This window comes from Scyliorhinus canicula, chromosome 12 (assembly GCF_902713615.1).
Source record: "Scyliorhinus canicula chromosome 12, sScyCan1.1, whole genome shotgun sequence".
NCBI classification, from domain to species: domain Eukaryota; kingdom Metazoa; phylum Chordata; class Chondrichthyes; order Carcharhiniformes; family Scyliorhinidae; genus Scyliorhinus; species Scyliorhinus canicula.
Window position 1 is genome coordinate 157271152 of NC_052157.1, and position 7656 is coordinate 157278807.

Genomic DNA, 7656 nt, shown 5'->3' on the forward strand with positions numbered 1-7656 from the left:
AGTGGTTTAGACCCAGTCATAGAACTTGAGGCCATTGAGGTCCTTTGAAATGCTAGAAAATTAGTCAATTTCTCTCCTTTTCCCACAACTGCAATTTGTTCATTTTCCAAGCGTATTGATATCTCTAATACCATTTTGAAAGTACTTTTGAATCTGCCTCCATTACCCTTTCAGACAATGAATTCTTCCACAACCCTTCCAGACAATCCCAGATCCACAGCGGACGAGTTGCTTTGTAAGAATAGTTAGTTTTCAGAATGTCCAATTCACCTAACAAGCACATCTTTTGGGACTGGTGTGAGGAAACCCACGCAGGCAGGGTGGGAACGTGCAGACTCAGCACAGACAGTGACCCAAGCCGGGAATCGAACCTGGGACCCTGGCGCTGTGGAGAAACTGTGCTAACCACTGTGCTACCGTGGCACAATGAATTTAAACAGAAAATTAACTGGATAAAACTGTTTACTTATTGGTCTAAATTGAGACAATGCATCAATCGCATAAAATTATCCATATCTCAAGCAACAGTGACCAAAGGAAACGGGTAATTTTTTTAAAAACTTTGTGGGCAGGTACAGATAGCTTGTATTCTTTTTCCCCTTTGCCTTTGTGTTAATGAAGTTCATTTCAAGGTCATGTTGCGAATGAAACTTGTTAGTGAGGGCTGTAATCAGGCTAATGGCAGCTGTTGCCATTTTGATAAAGCCACAAAACTATTAGTTCTGTAATTCTATAAACAAGGGGGCTGAAGTTTACTTGTCAGCCGACGACTATTCAACTTCGAACAACGTGACTCAAACCACACGGGGTTCAGCAGTTTAATATCTGACAGATGTGTTGTGTTATCTTCATTGCCAGTAACTGCAGCATGCGTCGCCTTAGCTGGCGTCCTCCCCCAGTCCTGATTGAATAATATGGTTTATCATTGCCTAACTATTGAGTTCTCAGCTGGAATCCAATCCTACACCCTATTTGCATTTCCTCGTGATCAGGTGGGTATGCATTGCTAGGTTTGTTTTCAGTCGATCAGGTACAGCTACTGTTTTAAGGCTTGCAACTGATAAAATTGCCTATTTGTTGATTTATGATAAATATTTTTTGTTCAGGATGAATCTAGATTTTGTTATAAGCATTAGGGCAGCACGGTAGCATTGTGGATAGCACAATCGCTTCACAGCTCCAGGGTCCCAGGTTCGATTCCGGCTTGGGTCACTGTCTGTGCAGAGTCTGCACATCCTCCCAGTGTGTGCGTGGGTTTCCTCCGGGTGCTCCGGTTTCCTCCCACAGTCCAAAGATGTGCAGGTTAGGTGGATTGGCCGTGATAAATTGCCCTTGGTGTCCAAAATTGCCCTGAGTGTTGGGTGGGGTTACTGGGTTATGGGGATAGGGTGGAGTTGTTGACCTTGGGTGGGGTGCTCTTTCCAAGGGCCGGTGCAGACTCGATGGGCTGAATGGCCTCCTTCTGCACTGTAAATTCTATGATTTACAGAATTTTCAGGTTTAATTATTGCATTAACTAAAGCCACAGAAAGCGAACAAATTGCTGCGGTTAATTTCTAGGAGATTATAATTGAAAAGCCGGGGCAGCACGGTAGCACAGTGGTTAGCATTGCTGCCTACGGCGCTGAGGACCCGGGTTCGAATCCCGGCCCTGGGTCACTGTCCGTGTGGAGTTTGCACATTCTCCCCGTGTTTGTGCGGGTTTCGCCCCCACAACCCAAAAGATGCGCAGGGTAGGTGGATTGGCCACGCTAAATTGCCCCTTAATTGGAAAAAATAATTGGGTACTCTAAATTTATTTTTAAAAATACTTGAAAAGCTAAGACATTTTGTAAAACTTGTACAGAGCCGAGGTTAGACTGAACTTAGTTCAATGCACCGACCTACAAAATATATGTAAAAGCACTGAAGAGGAAGCAGATATTGAGGAGGATGATTTCAGAACTGAGATTATAATCATCAGGAAAGGCTGAACGGGTTGGGGTTCTTTACATCTGAAAATGTTTCCATGTATGGGTGGATACCAAAATAAGGGGTCATGAATATAAGATGGAGGGGCAGCACGGTGACACTGGTTAGCATTGCTGCCTCAAGGCACCAAGTCCCCAGGTTCGATCGCGGCTCTGGGTCACGCGTGGCGTTTGCACATTCTCCCTGTGTTTGCTTGGGTTTCGCCCCCACAACCCAAAGATGTGCAGGGTAGGTGGATTGGGTGTGCTAAATTTCCCCTTAATTGGAAAAACTCAATTGGGTACTCTAAATTTATTTTTTAAAAATAAAATAAATATAAGGTGGACACTAACAATTCCAGTAGTGGAGGCAAATATCAATGTGTTGAAATGGATACCCAAGGCTGTATAGGCTATGCTGACAGGGTTAGATGAAGAGGGTGTGAAGAGACTCGCATGCAAATGGCCTATTTTATATGTTATAAATTCTAATTTTTTAATTTTATAGAGAACCCAATTTTTTTGTTCCAATTAAGGGACAATTTAGCATGGCCAATCCACCTACCTTGCACATCTTTGGGTTGTGGGAATGAGACCCACGCAGACACTGGACGAATGTGCAAACTCAATACGGGCAGGCACCAGGATTCAACCCGGGTCCTCGGTGCTGCGAGGCAGCAGTGCTAGCCACTGTGCAGCCCAGACATTCTAATTTTAATAAAATTGCAGTTACCATTTTTGAAGTCTGTCTTGGCTCAAAATTTAATACCATTTAGTATCCAGCAGTATCTCAGTAAAATCATTAGCTACAATAGATTTGACAAGCTTTTCAAAACATTGTTCATGAGTTGTGAACATTTATTTTTTGTGAAGGTGGTGGTGAGTTGTTTTCTTGAACTGCTGCAGACTATTTGGTGTAGGTACACCCACAGTGCTGTTAGGGAGCATGTTCTGGGATTTCTGACTTAATGACAGTGAAGGAATATAATTTCATCTATGGCTTGGTGGGGAACTTGTAGGTGACGGTGTTCCCATGTGTCCGCTGCCTCTTCTGTAGTTCTACAGATTTGCAAAATTGAAGAAGCGTTGCTGCAGTGTGTATCTTGAAGATGCCATTCTGCCAGTGGTAGAGAGTAAGCATGGGTTGAGTGCCAGTAAAATATGCTGCTTTGTCTTGGCGTGCGTTGCTGGAGCTGAACTCATCTAGGAAAGTGGAGTATTTTATCACACTCCTGGCTTGTGTTGTAGATGATGGACCAGGATTTGGGGAGTCAGGAGGTAAGTTACCCATTGCAGAATTCCCAGCCTCTAACCTCCTCACAGTATTTAATGCACCCCCCCCCCCCCCTTCCCTTGGGCAATATGTTGATGGTTGAATGTCAAGATAAGATGATTAGGTTCTCTTGTTTGCACATTTAAGTCTTGTATGTAATGGAACATATAGGTACACAGCTTTGAAGATGTAACTAGTAAAATTGACCAGGGAGACCCAGTGGATGTGGTTTATTTAGCCTTTCGGAAGGTTTTCGACAAGGTCTCACATGGCAGATTACTATGTAAAGTTAAAGCGCATGGGATTGCGGGTAGTGTCTTGAGATGGATAGAAAGCTGGTCAGCAGATAGGAAGCAATACGTTGGAATAAATGGGTCTTTTTCAGATTGCCAGGTAGTGACTAGTGGGTACAGTAGGGATCTGTGCTGGACCCCAATGGTTCGCATTACATAATTTAGATTAGTATCTCCAAATTTATAACTAATGCCAAGTTGGGTGGGAAGGTGAGCTAGGTGAATGCAGAGAAGCTTCGGTGGAATTTGGACCAACCGAGTGCATGGGCTTATGCATGAAGATGCAGGACAACGTGGATAAATGTTGAGGTAATCCACTTTGGTAGCAAAAATAGGAAGGCAGATTATTATTATTTGAATGGGTGTACATGAGTGGTAGAAACTCAGCAAGACCTTGGTGTCCTCGTGCACCAGTCGCTGAAAGTAAGTGTGCAGTAAAAAAGGCAAAGGGTGTGTTTGCCTCCATAGTGAGAGGATTTGAGTATAGGAATAGGGATGTTTTACTGCAATTGTATAGGGCATTGGTGAGGCAACACCTGGAGTATTGTATGAAGTTTTGGTGTCCTTATCTGAGGAAGGATGTTCTTGCTATGGAGGGAGTGCAGCGAAGATTTACCAGGCTGATTCCAGGGATGACTGGACTGTTATATGAGGAGAGACTTAAGTTGGTTGGGATTATGTTCATTGGAGTTTAGAAGAGTGAGAGGGGATCTCTTAGAAACTTAGAACATTTGAACAGGATTAGACAGGGTAGATTCAGAAAGAATGTTCCCGATGGTGGGTGGAGTCCAGAACTAGGGGTCATAGTTTGAGGATAAGGGGTAAACCTTTTAGGACTGAGGTGAGGAGACAATTTTTCACCCAGAGAGTGGTGAATCTGTGGAATTCACTACCACAGAAAGTAGTTGAGGTGGAAATGTGTAATTTCAAGAAGGAATTGGATATAGTTCTTAGGGCTAAAGGCATATGGGGAGAAGGTGAGATCAGGGTATGAATTTGATCAGCCATGATAATGAATGGTGGAGCAGGCTCAGTGCCATATGACCACCACCTGCTTCTATTTTTGATGTATGTTTCTATCTAACTTCTGAAGGTACACAATCTTAAGCAGTCTATTTGGGCTGTTATCCATGTGATGCTTTATTGAATGAGCTGTCCCATTTTAGTCCCACGTTAACTTTTATTGCCATTGCCTGAAAATGAGTCATTTTCCAGTGCATTGCCTTTTCAAAGTTACCATGTTCCACTTCTGCTGAAGAAACTTTCCACTTTTCCTCTTTTTTTTTTTAAACCATTTTTTTCTATTACCTCTAGGCACTGACCCACTTACCAGAGGAATTATTTTCTCTCTACTTGATCAAAAATCCTCACTCTCTGTACTATAAGGAGAAGAATCCCAGCTTCTCCAGTGTCCATAACTGAACTGCCTCATTCCTAACATTGTCTTCTGTCCTCTACAGGGCTTTGGTATCCTTCCTAAACTGTGATGCCCAGAATGTTGTACACTATTCCATCAGAAATCTAACCGTACATTTGTAAAGATTTAGCATGTCTGCTCAATTCCAGAATGCCAATTGGTGAAGGATAAGGTGAGGAATCCATCTACTCACACTCTTTAATAATTTATTTACGGAGCTGCTCATTACAAACATGAGCCTCCTCACCCAACAAATGTTGCTATTTTCAAAGCTAAGTATACCTTGACTGTCTTAACAACTTGCCCCGTTGCTTTCAATGAGTGTGACTATGCACCTCCAGTTCTCGCTGCTCTTGCCCCCCCCCTAAAAATTGTACCATTTTGATTGCATTGCTTCTATCTGCTGTTTATCCCAAAGTCCATTCACACTCCACTGCATTAAATTGCATCTGCCATGTGCCTGCCCAATTCGCCAGTCTCACCTATTGCGTTTCAAAGTTTGCACATGATACAAAATTTGAATACCCTACACCCAAGTCCAGGTTATTTATAACAAGAAAAGTGATGGTCCTAATGCTAACACCTGGGGACCCCACTTCACACTTTACCAAATATGTTTTTATGATTGGAGTTAAATTTCACCGGAGGCAACTTCTCTTGTGGTTTTCCAACCTGTTGATCTATTTTATTTTAACTACTACAATTGTAATATAATGCTAATTAAAAAATCCAGACCCAATTATTGGCAGACGATGTTACCATAGGAGATATTGGTCAATGTGAATTCTGATTTTTGCCTGACGTTCACAGATATAACATGGATTAATCTTAGCTCATTGCTAATACATTCACTGAATCAGAAGGTTGTTGGTTCAAGTCCCATTCAGGCTTCCACACGCAATGTTGGCTGCTGTCCAGTGCAGCTTTGATTGTGCATCACCGTGCCCGTGGTGCTTTTTAAAAAATGAAACATTAAACTGAGGCTCCATTTGTCGTCTTGTGTGGATGTAAATGATTCCATGGCTTATCCCTGAAGAACAGTTTTAGCTGATTTCCTGGCCAATATTAATTCGTCAACCAGCAGCTCTTTTTATAAAAAGAAAGAAAATTTGATTGTCTTTGTGGGAGCTTACTGTGAGAAAATTGGCTGTCACATTTCCTATGTTGCTTCAAACAAAAAAGTACTTGGTTGGCTGGAAAGCACTTGAGTTACGAAAGGTTCTACGTAAATACAAATTATTTCCAAAGTCATCAGGAGTGCAAAACTTTGCGCTCGCTCCTTTCCTGAAGCCATAAAGTAACATCATCGATATACCAGCTAAGCTGCCATAACTCTGCTGAAAGAGATCTGGAACTTTTCTGTTCTGCATTACTCGTTTACATGCTGTTTAACAAATTGGCCCCAAAAGAACTTTTAATTTTGAATTTATTTATTTTCTATACTCTTTTTTTTTTTTAAAGGAGCCCCACAACATAAATAATGCTGCTAGATGTTATAGAGTGCCCCTCTGGGAAATGACGTTTGCTGCCTGTAGAGAAATGGGCAACTAGAGAGATGGGAGGGAAGAATCCTTGAATTTAGACTTGCATGAACAATCCATGTTTAAATGTATGGTTCTTCCTTAAGTCAGCCTTATTGATCTAACTTCTCCTTCAATTGCCATTTGGAAGCAGATCTCTAAACAGCCATAAACTTAGTACCATTTTAATTAAGACTGGTGAGCTGGCTACTGACAGTTGTGCTGTTAAATCTGGTTACCTTTTCTTAACAGCAGTTTCCCGGACTGTGTTTTTTTTTCTCTCTCTACAAATCTATGAGTAAGTATTTGGAATGTGGAATCTGGGTAAATGTAACCGGCCTGAATTAAATGGTGCCAATAAAGCAACACTATTATGAATCTTGTGAATTCACCCTTAAATAAATATATTAATGTATTTGTTTATGGATTTGAAGATCATATTGTACACCTTCTGGGATCGGGCTTCAATTTGTGAATGCTGTGCTTTCAGGGCAATTAGTTACTGCTAAACTTTCAATATTTTTGTTTTGAAATGTTTTATTTTGTAAAGTTGTGGTTTCTATGGTCAGGTACTTGTTTTAGAACACTTAACCTGCTTAAAACTTTACTCTAATGTTTATCAATTTAGATCACTGTCTGGCATTGAGAGCACACTCATCAGAGCTTCTCTTGCTGCGTAGTCATGTGTTTCACGCACCGGATACCAAAGGCAGTACTCTACAGCCAGCTGAACATGGGAACTCTCACCACGGGACGTCTGAAACATGTAGATGAAGGTAATCTGAAAGTGTGCCTTAATTTGCATGCTGGATTCCAATCCATGGGAGAAAAAAGATAAACTTGGACAGACCCAAATGGAGAAGTCTCTGTCATAATCAAGCAATTTTGACATTTGAGGAGAACAGAGTCAAGTGCCTTCAGACAATTTGAGCGTATGGTGATGCGCGGTGATGTGTCTATCGGCTATATCATAGATAGATGGTGTGTGACCTCCAACCAGCAGGTGGCGGGCAGACCCACCATGTGGGTGCAAGACCAAGGTCATGTGACCAATGACTCCCATACAAGGGGAGACACATCCGGCCATCTTCAGAAGAAGATTGAGAGGGTAATAAGACATGATGTGTGAATGGTCAGTGCCAGGTGCAGATTCCAGAGGAGTAGTTAGCAGACTCCATGACAGCGTGGTCTGTAACAGATTGCT

General features: G+C 41.9%; 1 long non-coding RNA gene across 1 annotated transcript; it reads left to right on the forward strand.

Moving 5' to 3' along the window:
* Positions 1-852: 852 nt before the first annotated feature.
* On the forward strand, positions 853-7656 carry LOC119975079. The gene is made up of 3 exons (XR_005462649.1): positions 853-992; positions 4976-5104; positions 7081-7656. It is a non-coding gene; the product is annotated as an uncharacterized LOC119975079 (long non-coding RNA).